Genomic DNA, 16606 nt, shown 5'->3' on the forward strand with positions numbered 1-16606 from the left:
TAATATTTGGGTTCTTAACCTACTGAGCCACAATAGGAACTCTTACATACCGTTTTTGATATTTCATTGTTAGTGAAAAGAAATGCAACTGATTTCTGTTTGTTAATCTTCTATCTTGCTGAATTCACTTAGCAGTTCAAGTAGTTTTTGTGTGGAGTCTTTAGGGTATTCTATATATATTATCATGTCATCTGCATATAATGACAGTTTTACTTCTTTCTACCACTTTGAATACCTTTTATTTCTTTTTGTCTGATTGCTGTGGCTAGCACTTTCAAAACTGTGTTGAAGAGAAGTGGTAATTGTGGACATCCTTGTGTTGTAGATTTTAGCAGGAAGGCTTTCAGATTTTCACAATTGAGTATTATATTGGCTGTGGATTTGTCATAAATAGGTTTTATTGTGTTGAGATATGTTCCTTCTATACCTGTTTTGGTGAGAATTTTATCATAAATGGATGTTGAACTTTATCAAATGCCTTTTCTGCATCTATTGAGATGGTCACGTGGTTTTTGATTTTGTATTTTTTTGGCCACACCCATAGCATGCAGAAGTTCCTGGGCCAGGGATTGAACCTATGCCACAGCAGTGACAAAGTGGATACTTAACTGCTAGGCCACCAGGGAACTCCAGTCTTTTATTGATGTGTTGTATCCCATTGATTTTTGCATATGTTATACCATCCTTGTGACACTGGAATGAATCCAACTTGGCCATGGTGTATGATCTTTTTTACGTGTTGTTGGATTCAGTTTGCTAATAATTCTTTGAGAATTTTTGAATTTATATTCATCAAAGATATTGACTTATAATTTTCTTTTCTTTCTTTTTTTTTTTTTGCAGTGTCTTTGATTTTGCAATCAGGGTGATGATGGCTTCATAAAATGTCTGTCTTTGGGAGTGCTCCTCCTCTTCAATCGTCTTTTTTTTTGTCTTTTTGCCATTTCTTGGGCCGCTCCTGTGGCATATGGAGGTTCCCAGGCTAGGGGTCTAATCGGAGCTGTAGCTGCCAGCCTACGCCAGAGCCACAGCAACGCGGGATCCGAGCTGCGTCTGCAACCTACACCACAGCTCACGGCAACGCCAGATCCTTAACCCACTGAGCAAGGCCAGGGATCGAACCCACAACCTCATGGTTCCTAGTTGGATTTGTTAACCACTGTGCCACAACAGGAACTCCATGTTTGTTTGTTTGTTTTTTAGGACTGCACATGCAGCACATAGAAGTTCCCAGGCTAGGGGTCTAATCAGACCTGCAGCTGCCAGCCTATGCCACAGACATAGTAAGGCAGGATATAAGCTGTGTCTGCATCCTATACTATAGCTCACAGCAACTCTGGATCCTTAACCCACTGAGTGAGGCTAGGAATTGAACCCACATCCTAATGGATATTAGTTGGGTTCATTTTCACTGAGCCTCATGGTAACTCCCTGTTTGTTTGTTTTTTTAATACAGATTCTATTTCACTTGTAGTGATCAGTCTGTTTAAGTTATATTCTATTCTTATTTCAATTTTAGTGGGCTTAATATTTCTAAAAACATATCTATTTCCTCTAGGTTGATTTTTTGGCATATTGTTCATAGTATTCTCTTATGGTTTTTTTAATATTTCTGTGATATTAGTTGTGATTTCTCCTTTTTCATTCTTATTTTGTTCATTTGGGTCTTATCTTTTCTTCTTGGTGAGTCTGGCTAAAGTTTTGTTAATTTTGATTACTTTTTAAAGAACCAGCTCTTGGTTTTATTGATTTTAAAATCTATTTATTTCCTCTCTGATCTTTATTATCTCCTTTCTTCTGATTTTGGTTTTATTTGTGCTTTTTCTAATTCTTCTTGGTGATTAATTAGGTCGTTTGAGTTTTTCTTGTTTCTTAAGGCCTGTATCACTGTGAATTTCCCTCTATAAGAACTGTTTTTGCTGCATCCCATAGATTTTGTATGGTTGTACTTTCATTATCATTTGTCTCGAGGTATTTCTTAATTTCTCCTTTGATTTTTATCACTTACCCATTTGTTTTTTTAGTAGCATGTTCTTTAGTCTCCATGTAATTGTGGGGTTTTTTGTTTTTCTCAAGTTTAAATTTTATGTAATTTTAAAAGTTACTTTCCATTTACAGTTATTACAATATATTTGGCTGTTTTGGCTATATTCCATATGTTAGACAAGACATTTTTGAGCCTATCTTACACATAAGTTTGTGCCTCCCACTCCTCTACCCTTTTGTTCTCTGTATCTGAGTCTGCTTTTTTGTTATATTCACTAGTTTGCTGTATTTTTTAGATTCCACATATAAATGATAGAGTATTTGTCTTTACTTCACTTAGCATAATGCCTCCAGGTCCATCCATGTTGCTGCAAATGGCAACTTTTTTTTTTTTTTTTAATGGCTGAGTAGTTTCCCATTGTATGTGTGTTTGTGTGTGTATGTGTGTATATATACACATAATACCACATATTTTTTTTTCTTTTTAGAGCTGCACCTGTGGCATATGGAAGTTCCTGGGCTAGGGGCCAAATTGGAGCTGCAGCCACCAGCCGACACCACAACAATGCCAAATCCAAGCTGCATCTGTGACCTACACTACAGCTTTCAGCAACACTGGATCCTTAACCCACTGAACAAGGCCAGGGATCAAACCTACATCCTTATGGATACTAGTGGGCTTTTAACTCACTGAGCCACAATGGAAACTCCTATAACACATCTTCTTTATCCATTCAACTGTTGATGGACAGTTAGGTTGCTTTATACATAGCTTAGCAACTTAGCTGCTATGAACATTCGGGTGCATGTATCTTTTTGAATTAGTGGTTTTTTTGTTGTTTTTTTAGATATATACTCAGGAGTGGAATTGCTGGGTCATATAATAGTTCCATTTTTAGTTTTTTGAGAAACTTCCATAGTGTTTTCCACAATGGCTAAATCAACTTACATTCCCTTCATTAATGTATGAGGGTTCCCTTTTCTATACATCCCCAGCAATATTTGTTATTTGTGTTCTTTTAATAATAGCCATTTTGATAGGTATGAGTTGATAGCTCATTGTGGTTTTGATTTCCCTGTCGACTAGCCATATTGAACATCTTTTCATATGTCTGCTGGCTATCTGAATTTCCTCTCTGGAAAAATGCCTATTCTTCTGCCCATCTTCTAAATCAGTTTTTTTTTCCTTTGAGTTGTATTATATGTTTACATATGTAGGATATTAGTTATATCACTTGCTAATATCTTCTCCTAATCAGTAGGTTGTCTTTTTGTTTTGTTGATGGTTTCCTTGCTTTGCAAAAGCTTATAAGCTTCATTAGGTCCCATTTATTTTTGCTTTTATTTCCTTTACTTTAGGAGTCAGATCCAAAAAATATTGCTATGATTTATGTCAAAGAATATTCTACCTATGTTTTCGTCTTGGAGTTTTATAGTCTTCTGGTTTCACATTTAGGTCTTTGATCCATTTTGAGTTTATTTTTGTATCTAGTATAATAGAATGTTCTAATGTCATTCTCTTACATGTAGCTGTCCAGTTTTCCCAGCACCACTTACTCAAGAGACCATCTTTTCTCCATTGTATGCTTTTGCCTCCTTTGTTGTAGATTAATTGACCATGAGTGTGTAGGTTTATTTCTGGCTCTCTATCCTGTTACCTTGATTTATGTGTCTGTTTTTGTGTCAGTACCATGCTGTTTTGATCACTATAGCTTTGTAGGATAGTCCAAAGTCAAGAGCTGTGATTACTTTAGCTCTGTTCTTTTTAAGATTGTTTTGGCTATTTAGGGTCTTTTGTGTTTCCATTCAAATTTTAAAATTACTCTAGTTCTGTGAAAAATGCCATTGGTAATTTGAGTGAATCTGTAAATTGCCTTGGGTAGTATGGTCATTTTAGAAATGTTGATCCAATCCCAGAACACAATATATCTTTCCATCTATTTGTGTTGTCTTCAATTTCTTTTATCAGCCTTAAGTTTTAGGTGTACAGGTCTTTTTCCTCCTTAGGTATGTTTATTCCTAGGTATTTTATTCTTTTCAATGGAATGGTAAGTAAGATTGGTTTCTTTAATTTCTCTTTCTGATACTTTGTTGTTAGTATATAGAAATGCAACAGATTTCTATATATAATTTTGTATCCTACAATTTACCAAATTCATTGTTGAGCTCTAGCAGTCTTCTGGTAGGGTCCTTAGGATTTTCTTTATATAGCATCATGTCATCTGCAAACAGTGACAATTCTATTTCTTCCTTTGCAATTTGGATTCTTTTTGTTTGTTTTGTTTTGTTTTTGGGGGCCATACCCATAGCATATGGAAATTTCCAGACTAGGGGTCAAATTAGAGCTGCAGGTGCTGGCCTACACCATAGCTAGAACAATGCCAGATCTGAGCTGTGTCTGTAACCTACACCACAGCTCACAACAACACCAAATCCTTAACCTACTGAGCAGGGCCAGGGATTGAACTCATGTCTGCATCCTCATGGATACTAGTTGGGTTTGTTACTGCTGAGTGACAAGGGTAACTCCAAAATTTGGATTTCTTTTTATTTCTTTTTCTTATATGATTGCTGTGGCTAGGACTTCCAAAGCTATGTTGAATAAAAGTAGTGAGAATTGGCTCTTTGTCTTGTTCCTGATCTTAGAGGAATTGCTTTCTTCTTTTCACTCTTGCATAGGGGTTTGTCATATATAGCCTTTATTATATTGAGATATGTTCCCTCTGTGCTCACTTTCTGGAGAGTCTTATCATAAATGGATGTTGAATTTTTTTTGTCTTTTTAGGGCCATACCTATGGCATATGGTAGTTCCCAGGCTAGGCATTGAATCAGAGCTACAGCTGTGGCCTACACCACAGCCACAGCAATACCAGGACTGAGCTGCATCTGCAACCTAGCTCAGCAATGTCAGATCCTTAACGCACTGAGCAAGGCCAGGTATCAAACCCATATCCTCATGGATACTAGACTGGTTTGTTACCGCTGAGCCACAGTGGGAACTCCTGAGAGTTTTAAAATTAGTAATTCAGTTTCATTACTGGTAATTTGTCTGTTTATATTTTCTTTCTTCCCCGTTCAGTCTTAGGAGATTGTACCTTTCTAAGAATTTGTTTATTTCTTCCAGGTTGTCCATTTTATTAGTATAGTTATTTGTAGTAGTCTCTTACAAGCCTTTGTATTTCTCTGGTTTCAGTTATATCTTCTTTTTCGTTTTTATTTTTATTGATTTGGGTCTTCTCTCTTGATGAGTCTGGACATATCTCTTTCATAGACTATATGGAAATTGGAAAAAGTTATGAAAATTTAATAGCATTTTATCACATAGAACAAAGTGACATATGGTCACTTTCCTTATTTATCTTATTTATCACATAGAACAAAGTGACACATGGTCACTTTGCTTATTTATCATATGGGAAGGCACGTGATATATAAGTTTTGTAAGAGAATAGACTATGGGCAAGTCTGGAAGCAGAAATCAGTTAAGAATCTATTTTAGTTACCTGGGGTAAGGCCAATCATGGTTTGGACTAGGGTACTAGCTGTGGCAGCATAGAGAACTGCGAAGTCTTTATTATTTTGAAGGTGGAACTAATAGTTTGCTGAGATATCTCTGCATTTTCTCACTGTATATCCAGTAAGGAGGGCACCAAAATTTTGGCTTAAGCAAATGGAGGATTAGAGTTGCCTTTACAATTGGGAGGCCTGGGGATGGTATTGGTTTATGCCATAGGCATTAGGAGTTTCATTTTGGACAAAGTAAGTTTAGTATGACTATTAGACCTCCCAGAGGACATAGTGAACAGTTGGATACACATGTCTGAAGTGCATGAGAAAGGTCTAGGTTTGATAGTGTCCCACCGTGTGGCATAATACCTCACAGCTTCAGTAGGTACTTCATAACCATTTATTTGGGGAACTCAGATGTGACTGTTTTTCAGAAATGATTGGTAATAGCTACATGAAATTTGATAGAATTGTACTTTTAAAATACATACACAATTAAGAATTTCCATATTTCTCTTTGTTCTATAATAGTTTATAGATCATTGGACTTTATTGCTTGCTTGATAATAGGAAGACATTATCTTAGTGGAAATAAGGCGTGCAAGAGTAGCTTTAGAAGATAAAAGTATAGCCAAATAAAATATATATAATAATACCATATCATAAAAATTTTTATGAACTGGAAACATTTCAAGGAAAATAAACTTTGGTATTATATTTTTCACTTTCATTTGTCTCAAGGTATTTTCTACAATTTATACAAATAAATAGAAAATCTGAATAAGGTAAGGTAGGGGTCAGGAAAGAATTGAGAGTGGGCAGGACTTAAAATTTTTTTTGTTTTGGAGTTCCCGTCGTGGCGCAGTGGTTAACGAATCCGACTAGGAACCATGAGGTTGCAGGTTCGATCACTGCCCTTGCTCAGTGGGTTAACGATCTGGCGTTGCCGTGAGCTGTGGTGTAGGTTGCAGACGCGGCTCGGATCCCGCGTTGCTGTGGCTCTGGCGTAGGCCAGTGGCTGCAGCTCCAATTGGACCCCTAGCCTGGGAACCTCCATATGCCGCGGGAGCGGCCCAAGAAATAGCAAAAAGACAAAAAAAAAAAAAAATTTTTTTTGTTTTGTTTTGCCTTTTTCGGGCCCCATCTGCAGCATATGGAGGTTCCCAGGCTAGGGGTTGAATTGAGCTGTAGTGGCTGGCCTACACCACAGCCATAGCAATGCGGGATCCAAACTGTGTCTGCAACCTACACCACAGCTCACAGCAAGGCTGGATCCTTAACCCACTGAGCAAGGCCAGGGATTGAACTACGTCCTCATGGATGCTAGTCAAATTTGTTTCTGCTGAGCCATGACGGGAACTCCTACTATATTTTCTTTACGTTTATGGATTTATGACCATTTGGGTTTCTGCTTTTTAATCGAGTCAAACTGCTTTTTAATCAGTTTTTAAATTCTTCCAAAGTAGAGAAAGTTTTTCCGTTGTGTCAGAAGGATAGACTTACAATTGGAAGTTCACAGGTATGGTTGTCCAAATTACATTGAACTGAATTGAGCTGCACATGTTCAGAGAAAGTACTTATGATGTGATCAGGAAGCAAGCTAAAGGAAGATCATAGGAGTTGTCAAACTAAAGAAAGTGAACATGACTAGAGAAAGTTTTTCCTTTGCATATTCATGAGATTGATCTCCTAATTGGCCCTGTAACATTTGATAAATTGGGTCTTGCAATTCAGCTTTCTATAAAATGATCTATGTTGTGGAGTTATGAGGTAAAAAATGAGAGCATGTTTGGAGGGGTCTGGTTCATTGTGCACAGAGTTTTAAACAATTGTCATGAGCGTGTATGTGAAGTCCTCCTAGCTTCAGTGCTAAAGTACTTTTGAACTTGGCAATGGTGGGGGCCAGGGGCATTGCTGTTCCAGGAATGAACAAGTGACAAAAGGCCCCCGACACCGTGTCTTGTGCTGTATGACTCTGTGCCTTTATCAACTACGGCTTATTAGGATGGATTGTCCAAAAAACCAATTTTATCATTTCTTCCTCCTAGTGATTGTGGTTGGCCTGTATAATGATCCTCATTTTAGGGAGAATTAAAAAATGGAGACTGGAGTTCCCATCATGGCTCAGCCGTTAATGAACCCGACCAGCATCCATGAGGACATGGGTTCGATCCCTGGCTTCACTCAGTGGGTTAAGGATCCTGCATTGCCATGAGCTGTTGTGTAGGTTGCAGATGCGGCTTGGATCCTGTGTTGCTGTGGCTCTGATGTAGGGAAGCAGCTATATCTCTGATTGGACCCCTAGCCTGGGAACCTCCATATGCCGTGAGTACGGCCCTAGAAAGACAAAAAATAAATAAATAAATAAATTTTTAAAAAATGGAGACTAAAGATGTTAAATGAAATACTTAGGATCACATATAAAATACACAGTCAAGTTACTACTCAGTATTTTGCTTGTTTATAAGTAGGCTTTGAAAACAATTTAAGAACATAATTTAGAATACATCGAGGAGTTCCCGTCGTGGCGCAGTGGTTAACGAATCCGACTAGGAACCATGAGGTTGCGGGTTCGGTCCCTGGCCTTGCTCAGTGGGTTAACGATCCGGCGTTGCCGTGAGCTGTGGTGTAGGTTGCAGACGCGGCTTGGATCCCGCGTTGCTGTGGCTCTGGCGTAGGCCAGTGGCTGCAGCTCCAATTGGACCCCTAGCCTGGGAACCTCCATATGCCGTGGGAGCGGCCCAAAGAAATAGCAAAAAGACAAAAAAAAAGAAAAAAAAATAGAATACATCGAGTGATGAATTCATTCTGATGGGGGTAAATAAAGAAGACTTGAGTGAAACAAAGTTGTGGGGAAGATTTAGTATGTCTAGGGAAGAGCTGGGAGTCAGTTCTGTCTAAATGCAGAGGACCAAGAATGTGGCTCTAGGAAATGACTTGAAACGTCAGAAAACAGTTATAGCTCATCCCACAGTTATCTACACAGCATCTGAAGGCAAAGGCCTCTCCAGAGCCTGTAAATAGTGTCTTCAGGCAAACTCAAACAGCTTTTGATCATTTCTGGTAGAGCATCAGGGTCCATCAGTGTCATAGCTCCTTATTGGGCAGCTTGTAGTGACATATAGAAAGCTTGGCTAGAGTATAGAGCACAAAACCAGTGGACACAATTAACAGCAAGACAACCATCAAATAATAGCAGATGCCAAATTCAAAGCAATTGGTACTTTGGAAGAAAAAGTCTCTTGCACAAAACCTGCCCCCAGCGATTGTTTTCCTTTCAGAAGCAAGATACCCAACAAGAAGTACAAGAACATGAAGGTCACAACTGCAGTAACCTTTGGATGAGAGGCCTACAAAATGCTATTGCAAAGCTTTCTACTCTGTGGAGTCAAGACAGCAGCCATATGTCTTCCTGCAGCTAGCTTCATTGAAGCCATGACTGTGAAGGACCTCAGCTGGTCACCATACATCTCGAAGAAAGCTCCTTCACTGAAGCCTCCTGAGGTTTCCCCAATTAAGGCAGGAACTTCCAAGGGAGCTGCAGGACCAGCTGTTGTACTCTAAAGAGCTCCAGGAGGATGCTGGATCAGCTGTGCAGCCCAGAGCATCCCCCTTCACTGAGAGCTGCTGCCTGGGAATTCAGAGTATTGTGACTAAGTCACCTGTGGATGTGGAGCAACAAGATGTCACAAGATCTGGGAGTACCCAGTTGAGCATCTGAGTATCCCATTGGTAACCTGAGTTTTTGACAAAAAGTCTGTGTACCTCCAACTTGAAGATGGTTTTCATAATTTTGAACTTAGGATATAGAATTATGTTCAGTGAAACATCAAATTGCCTTATTAATTGTATAGTATGATAATTATGAAAAAGGGATAAAGCAATAAATAATACTGATTATTCTTGGATACAAATACATGTATACATATGCAGCAAACATTTAAAAAATGTAGACTGGGTTTATATTCAGTTTGGGCAAGGAGGAAAAGGAAATGTATAAAATATACCTTTTATATAATGAAACAACTTATGTAAATGTGAATGAATCTAGCATCTGACTGGATTAAATATGCACAAAATTACATCATTTATCAATGACGACATTTTCATTTCTATCAAGTCCTTATTCCTTTTTCTTTTCTGCATTGGCTGATTTACAGAGTCAGAATAGTGGGAACTGACATAATTGTCTACATTTTCCATGCACTATGGTATTTATTGTATATTATCAATTTCTGCCACAAAGTCTATATAGCTCTATATAGTTCTAATTTGTCCAGTTTATTTTCCCTCGCTCTATAGAGTTGACTTTTTAAAAAAATAATTGACTTATATGTTGGTTTTAGGTGTACAACATAGTAATTAGATTTTTTATAGAATATACTCCATACAGTTATTAAAAAATTGACTATATTCCATGTGCTGTACATTACAGCCCTATAACTTATTTTATACCTAGTAGTTTGTAACTTTTTTTTTTTTTTTTTTTGCCTTTTTGCCTTTTCCCGGGCTGCTCCCACGGCATATGGAGGTTTCCAGGCTAGGAGTCTAATTGGAGCTGCAGCCGTCGGCCTACACCAGAGCCACAGCAACTCGGGATCTGAGCTGCTTCTGCAACCTACACCACAGCTCACAGCAACGCCGGATCCTTAACCCACTGAGCGAGACCAGGTATTAAACCTGCAACCTCATGGTTCCTAGTCGGATTTGTTAACCACTGAGCCACGACGGGAACTCCAAGCAGTTTGTAACTCTTGATACTCTTCACCTATTTTTGTCACTGTGCCCACCCCTACCCCTCTGGTAACCACTAGTTCTTTGAATGTGTGAATCTTTCTGTTTTGTTATATTTGTTCATTTGCTGTATTCCATATATAAGCGAAAATGACAGTATTTGTCTTTCTCTGTCTTATTTCACTGAACATAATACCCCCCAGGTCCATTCACGTTGTTGCAAATGATAAAATTTCATTTTTATGGCTAAGTGGTATTCACTGTAGATATATATCTTTATTCACTCATCTGTTGATGGACACTTAGGCTGCTTCCACATCTTGGTAATTGTAAATTATGCTGCTATGAGCAGTATAATCCAGGTATCTTTTCAAATTAGTGTTTTGTTTTTGTTTTTTAGGACTGCACCCACAGCATATGGAAGTTCCCAGGCTAGGGGTCAAATTGGAGCTGCAGCTGCTGGCCTATACCAACAACTTGGAATCTGAGCCATGTCTGCAACCTGCACCACAACTCATGGCAGTGCCAGATGCCTGACCCACTAAGCAAAGCCAGGGATTGAACCTGCATCCCATGGATACTAGTATGATTTGTTTTTGTTGTGCCACAGTGGGAACTCCTCAAGTTAGTGTTTTTATTTTCTTCAGTTAAATGCCAAGGAGTGGAATTGCTGGGTCATTCATATGAGAGCTCTATTTTTAATTTTTTTGAGGAATCTCCATATTGTTTCCTATAGTGGCTGAACCAATTTAATTCCCATTAGCAGTGCACAAGTATTTCCTTTTCTCCATATCTTTGCCAATACTTGTTATTTATTTTGACAATAGCCATTCTTACAGGTGTGAGGTGATATCTTATTGTGGTTTTGATTTGTATTTGCCTGATCAGTGATCATGTGCCTCTTGGCTAATCTTTATGTTTACCTGGGAAAAATGCCTCTTTGGGTCTTCTGCCCATTTTAAAATCAGGTTTTTTGTGTTTTTCAGATATTAAATTCTATGAGTTCTTTATATATTTTTGGGGTAATAACCCCTTATCAGATGTATTGTTTGCAAATATTTATTTCCTCTAGGAGTTTTATGGTTTCACATGTTTAGGTCTTTATCATTTTGAGTTAATTTTTGTATATGCTGTGAGAAGAGATTCTAATTTTAAACATTTACATGTAGCTGTTCAGTTTTCTCAGCATCATTTATTGAATGACTGTCTTTTCCCCATTGCATATTCTTGCTTCCTTTGTGACGTATTAGTTGAGAATAAGTGCCTGAGTTTAGTTCTGTGGTTTTTTTTTTTTTTTTTAATTTCTTTTTAGGGCCATGCTTGTGGCATATGGAAATTCCCAGCTCACGGCAGTAGATCCTTTAACCCACTGAGCAAGGCCAGGGATTGAACCCTCATCCTCATGGATATTAGTTGGATTCATTATCACTGAGCCACAATGGGAACTTTTTTTTTTTTTAGGTACAGTTGATTTACAATATTGTGTTTCAGGTATATAGTGAAGTGATTCAATCATATATATATATATCTTTTCTATTATATGTTATTATGAGATATTGAATATAATTCCCTGTGCTATACAGTGAATCTTTGTTGCTTATCTATTTTATGTAGAGTAGTTTGGATCTATCAATGCCATACTCTAATTTATCTGCTACCTCCTTCCCCTCCTTTACCCTTTGGTAACTCTAAGTTTGTTTTCTATGTCTGTCATAGAAAACAAACTTAGAGTTTGTTTTGTACATAGACTTGTTTGTGTTATTTTTTAGATTCCATGTATAAATGATATTTGTCTTTCTTCGCCTGACTTTCTTCACTTAGTATGATAATCTTTAGGTCCATCAGTATTGCTGCAAATGGTAATATTTCATTTCATTTTATAGTTGAGTAATATTCCATTATGTATATATAATATGTATGTACATATATGTATACATACACACCTCACATCTTAAACCAATTGTCTGGTTTTTGTTTTCCCAATTGTCTGTTGATGGGCACTTGGTTTGTTTCCATGTCTTTGACTATTGTAAATACTCTTGCTATGAACTTTGGGGTGCATGTATCTTTTCAAATTAGTTTTTATCTTTTCTGTATATATGCCCAGGAGTAGAACTGCAGGATCATTCAGTAACTCTATTTTTAGTTTTTAAAGGAAGCTCCATATTGTTTTCCACAGTGGTTGTACCAATTTACATTCCCACCAATAGTGTAGGAGGGTTCCCCTTTTTCCACACCCTTTCCAGTATTTATTATTTGTAGACTTTTTGATGATAGCCGCTCTGACAGTTGTGAGGTGATACTTCATTGTAGTTTTGATTTGCATTTTTCTAATAATTAGGATGTTAATCATCTTTTCATGTGCCTGTTGGCCATCAGTTTATCTTCTTTGGAGAGATATCTGTTTAGGCCTCCCACCCATTTTTTAAAAAATATAGTTCTGGAGTGCTCTGTGGCTCAGCAGGTTAAGGATCCAGCGTGGTCACTGCAGCACCTTGGGTCACTGCTGTGGCACAGGTTTGATCCCTGGCCTGGGAACTTCTGCATGCTGCAAGCATGGCCCCTCAAAAAAGTGTGTGTGTGTGTCTGTTTCCCTGTGCTATACTGTAGGTCCTTGTTGTTTATCTATTTTACTTATAGTAATTACTATTTTACTTACAATAGTATCTATCTGTTAATCCCAAACTCCTAATCTATCCCTTCTCCCTCTTTCCCCTTTGGTAACCATAAATTTGTTTTCTGTGTCTGTGAGACTATATCTGTTTTGTAAATAAGTTCATTTGTATCTCTTTTGTAGATTCCACATTTAAGTGATAATGTGATACTTGTCTTTCTCTGACTTCATTTATTATGATAATCTCTGGGTCCATTCATGTTACTTCAAATGGCATTATTTCTTTCTTAGGGATGAATAGTATTCTACTTTATATATACATATATTATGCACATTATTTTTGTATATGTTGTAAGGAAGTGTTCTAATTTCATTGATTTACATGAGGCTTTCCAGCTTTCCCAGAACTATTTGCTGGAGAGACCATCTTTTCTCCATTGTGTTCTTGCCTCCTTTGTTGATGATTAATTGACCGTAGGGGTGTAGGTTTATTTCTGGGCTCTCTATTCTGTTCCGTTGATCTATATGTCTGTGTTTGTGCCAATACCATGTTGTTTTGATTACTGTAGACTTTTAGTATTGTCTAACATCTGGGAATATTATGCCTTTAGTTTTGTTCCTTTTCCTCAGGACTTCTTTGGCAATTCTGGGTCTTTTATGTTTCCATATAAATTATCATGGGTATTTTGATAGGGATTGCATTAAATCTGTAGATTGCTTTAGATAGTAATGGCCATTTAACAATATTAGTTCTTCCAATCCAAGAGTGTGGGATATCTTTCCATTTCTTTGAATCATCTACAGTTTTCATTATCAAAATTTTATGGTTTTCAGGTTATAGGTCTTTTACCTCCTCACCTAAGTTTATTCCTAGGTACTTTTTTGATGCAATGTTAAATGGGATTGGTTTTTTACTTTTTCTGACATTTCTTTGTTAATGTAAATAAATGCAACAAATCTGTGTATTAATCTTATACCCTGCTACCTTGCCGAATTCATTTACTAGTTCTAATAGTTTTGTGTCTAGGATTTTAGAGACTAGGATTCTCTATAGAGTATCAGTTTTACCTCTTCCTTTCCAATTTGGATACTTGTTATTTCTTGCCTTATTTCTGTGGCTAGCACTTCCAATATTATGTTGAAAAGAAGTAGTGAGTGTAGGCATACAAGTCATGGTCTTAAATGTGGTGACAGGGCCTTCAGCTTTTCACCATTGGGTATTATGTTGCTGTGGGTTTGTCATGAATGGCCTTTGAGATATGTTCTTTGGTGTTGAGATATGTTCCTTCTTTAACTCACTATGGTGAGAGTTTTGATCATGAACTTATGTTGAATTTTTTCTGCATCTGTTGAGATGAGCATGTGTTTTTCCTTTTGTGAATGTGGTATATCACACTGGCAAATATTGAAGTATCCTGAGAATGGATCCAACTTGGTCATGGTGTATGATCCTTTTTATGTATTAGACTCAGTTTGCTAATATTTTATGCAGAATTATTTATAATAGCCACGACATGGATAAAACCTAAGTGTCCATCAATGGATAAATGAATAAAGAAGATGTGACCTGTGTATCTATAATGGAAAGCTACTGAGCTGTAAAAAAATGAAATTTTAGCATTGGCAACAAAATGGATGGACCTGCAAAGTATTATATGCTAAATGAAATGTCAGACAGATAAAGACAGATTTCATGTATATGTGGAATCTAGAAAACAAACCAAAAAATAAAAAATAAACAACAAAACAAAACTGAAGCAACTCAGAGATACAGAGAATGGATTGGTGATTGACAGGGCAGAAAGAGTGCTTCTGGGTCATGACATGTTAAGGCTGCAACTTGGGATGGGTCATGAAGCTCAGGGGAATAGAAGCATGGTTGCAGAAATGATGGGTCAAAGCCATGACCTGGGACCCAGGGGCCAGGGTTCCGGGCAGCAACTGGCCAGTCCTAGCAATGATGGTTCATACATTCTACTTGGGATGTAGGGAATGGGGCTCAGGGAGTGGAGGTAATGATTCCTATACTTTTCTGTATGATCGTCCTCAATTTTTGAGCTCCACAGGGCTTTTGATGCTGTTTCTTTGTAGTTCATCTATGGACTATTTTCTTTGGTCTGTAGTTATTTATTGTTTTTGTTTTTTGTAGGGGAGATGAGCATGGGGGCCCTCTCTCTTGCTGACATCCTCTTCTACTTTTTTGTTCATTTTTTCTTGTGTGAGTTTTGGCAGATTGTGTCTTTCAAGAAATGTGTCCATTTCATCTAGGTTAGCAAATTCATAGGCATAGAGTTTTTCAAAGTATTTTTCCATTTATTATTTATTATTTTCTTTTTTTAGGGCAGCACTTGTGGCATATGGAGGTTCCCAGGCTAGGGGTCTAATTGGAGCTACAGCTGCCGACCTACACCAGAGCTCACGGCAATGCCAGAACCTTAACCCCCTGAGTGAGGCCAGGGATCAAACCCACAACTTCATGGTTCCTAGTCAGATTCGTTTCCACTGTGCCACGATGGGAACTCCTCAAAGTAATCTTATTAGCTTTTGAGGTAATCGCCAGGCTCAGACAGTCTTTCCTTGGCTGTGTCCAGTTCTACTAATGAGCTGATCAAAGGCTTTCTTCATTTCTGTTTAGTGTTTTTCTTTTTAGGGCCGCACACACAGTATATGGAAGTTCCCAGGTTATGGGTGGAATCTAAGCTACAGCTGCTGGTCTATGCCACGGCCATAGCAACACCGGATCCAAGCTGTATTTGTGACCTACCCCACAGCTCATGGAAACACCACATCTTCAATCCACTGAGCGAGGCCAGGGATCAAACCCATATCTTCATGGATGCCAGTCAGATTGATTTCTGCTATACCACAACAAGAACTCCTGTTTAGCGTTTTTCATCTCTAGCATTTCTTTTTGGTACTTTCTTAGTTTTTCCATATCTCTTCCACATCAGACACTCCTCATCTGTTTTTGCGTGCTATCTACTTTATCCATTAGGCCCCTTAGAATATTAGTCCCAGTTGTTCTAAATTCTAGGTCTGATATGCCAACATCCTTGTCAAGTCTGATTCTGACACTCTGCCTCTTCAAATAGTGGGGGGTTTTGTTTTGTTTTGGTCTTTTGACATCCCTTGTAACTTTCTCTGACTTTACTGAGAAAAATTTATTGTTACATATTATATGGTATACAATATGATTTGAAACATGTATATATTGGGAAATGATTACTAAAATAAGGTTAGTTAACACATCCATCACATAATTACCAATTTTAAGCATCCAATACACCATTAATAAGTATAAACCTCATGCTTTACATTAGATGCCCAGAAGTTATTTTATTACTAGAAGTTTGTTCCCTTTGATCAACATCTTCTCATTCCCTCTCCAACCCCTAGCAATAACTAATCTATACTCTGTTTCTATTTGTTCAGCTTTTTCTGATTCTACATGTAAGTGACATCATACAGTATGTGACTTTTTCTTTACAGCTGGAAATGATGAACTGGGAAAAAGGAACTCCTGTAGATAAACCTTTAATAATGTGGTTAATAAAGTATGGAGTTAGGAGAAGCATTCTATCATCCTATGATTAGGTCTCAGTCTTTTAGTAATCCTATACCTCTGGACTGTGAGACTCAAAGTTTCTCAGTTTCTTTGGTTCACCTTTTGCTGAGAGAGGATGGGTAGAATGGTCTGGAGTTGGTATTTCCCTTCTTCCATATGGAAGGCTAGAGTTGGCTTTAGTTAGGTGTTTTTCTCCCTA

The 16606-nt window shown here is 37.7% G+C and overlaps 1 long non-coding RNA gene across 1 annotated transcript in view; it reads left to right on the forward strand.

Annotated features, from left to right (window-relative positions):
• LOC110256704 (uncharacterized) overlaps positions 1–16606 on the forward strand; it is a 64848-nt gene that overhangs the window by 11965 nt on the left and 36277 nt on the right. The gene's annotated exons all lie outside the window — the stretch shown is intronic.

This window comes from Sus scrofa, chromosome 14, assembly GCF_054392235.1.
Source record: "Sus scrofa isolate SSC_HxYL_T2T_F1_AM1 chromosome 14, Sscrofa_HxYL_maternal_Yorkshire_Landrace_v2.0, whole genome shotgun sequence".
In the NCBI taxonomy this organism is placed as follows: domain Eukaryota; kingdom Metazoa; phylum Chordata; class Mammalia; order Artiodactyla; family Suidae; genus Sus; species Sus scrofa.